A 2,015-nucleotide genomic window follows, 5' to 3' on the forward strand; every position below is an offset into this window, starting at 1 on the left:
TCCGCCACCCACGCGCCGCGCCCACACGCAGCCCTGAGGGGAGCCGCAGCGCCCCCCGCACGCTCCTCCCCGCGCCCTTCCTCCGCACAGCTGCTCTGTACCCCACCCCCCACACACACCCACAGAACACACCTCAAAAGAAGCATGAGTAACACACCCCCCCCCCGAAGGGGCACCAGTAACACATACCCACCACAAAAGGGACACGGGTAACACCCCCAAGGGGGCACCGGTAACACACACATACACACAAAGGGGCACCAATAACACACACACATGCACCCTGAAGGGGGCACAGGTAACACATACACACACCTGAAAGGGGCATGGGTAACACACACACCCAAAGGGCACAGCTAACACACACAAACCCCCAAAGAGGCATGGGTCACCCCGGGGTACGGGTAAGGTAGCAGAGCAAGTTAAGACTGTCCCTCCCTCCCAAGGTGAAGAGCAGAGGAAGTGGTGTCGTGTGTGCTGTGCAGCACAGCTCCCCCTGCCTGTGTTGGCACCAGGGCTCCTGGAGCCTCCCAGGTCCGGCTGCCAGTAGCCATGCCCCCAGCCCCAAGTATGTCAAGAGCAGACAAGTGGGGCTGTGCAATGCAGGTCTCTTTCTGCTTGTGCTGGCAGTTCAGTTCCATGGCGTGAGGTCTTTTGGAGCTTCTCAGGTCCATCTGCCAGTAGCAGTGCCCCCAGCCTCAAGCAATGCCATGCTCCTCCGGCTTTTCCTTAGCGAATGAGGTTGACCACCCAGTTTTGTCTTTTCCCCCTACCCTCCAAGATCTTTATAAAAATAAGCCATCATGAAATACAGCAACAGCTGTGTTTTTACAGACACGTCAGGATCTAGGAATTTGTATTTGAAATGTAATTAAAAGGAGGAGGGGGGAAGTGCACTCCATGGTTTTTTGGGGGGGGGGGTTAAGTCATTTTACAGAGATCTGTTAGGAAAGTGCTCAAAGTTCAGCGCTGGATGGCTCTTTGGCATCCTGTAGTGGAGGGTGTCCGGGATGGAAGTCATCAGGTACTAAAAATGAGTGCAATATTTACTCCCCTCAAAAGGGAATTAAAAAAAGAAAAAAGAGTGCCTGCGCTGTAACTGGGGCAGGAGACTGGAACGCAATCTCAGAATAGTTCCATAATTATCTAATTTCTGCTTTTTGTTTCACATTTTGGGAGTAAGTTAACATTTCAGATAAATCTGTTTGTCTTCATTTCCCCAGATTAGATTTCATCCCTATGCAACTGACCTTCAAATATATATTTAAATGATCCAGCAATGCATATGGGGCAATTTTTTTTAACTGAAATATGGATTGATATGAAACACTGTGGGGTGCGGGGGGGCGGTAAAATAAGATCTTATTTTAATTTCCACCCCAACTGTATTTTGACAAAAAGTGTCTGTCATGAATAATTATGTTTTCTCAACATTTTAGTCTAATCCTGTACGTTAAGGTCGTAATTCCCGAATGCCAATTTCTGTCAAAACAAAAAAAATCCATAAATTCTTCTTACAAAGTGAACTATTTATACTAGAAGTGAGCTTCAGAAAAATCAGTGCTCTTTTGCCTTTTTCTTGTCAGTTGTAGTTTTCACCTTTTTTCAGTTCCTCTTTGGTCGCAGAGAGTTAACAAAAATCACTGTTAACCCTCTAAGCATTGAGCACTATAAGAATATTAAATGAGAAAGATGTATTTATCAAAACAGGAAATCTAGGAAGTGCATAAAAGAGCATAATCTTTCATACCAGTGGGGAAATTTAACTTTTGTGAAAGCAGTTTTAAAAAATGCTTCCCCGAAGTAGAAACTTTGCAGTTATTTTTCAAACATTCATCCATAGACACAGATACTGATATTCTGTAAATATGTATTTGTTTCTTTCAGTAAAAGAGCATGTACACATAATTGTAACCTGTTCTAAATGGAAAAAGATCAAAGCCAAATAAAGCATTCACGAGGAAAATGAATAAATAATCTTGCTGAGGAGAGGACACTAATCAATATGTCTAGCT

The sequence above is a fragment of the Gavialis gangeticus genome, unplaced genomic scaffold (genome assembly GCF_001723915.1).
Source record: "Gavialis gangeticus isolate Ggan-Ray unplaced genomic scaffold, GavGan_comp1, whole genome shotgun sequence".
NCBI lineage: Eukaryota > Metazoa > Chordata > Crocodylia > Gavialidae > Gavialis > Gavialis gangeticus.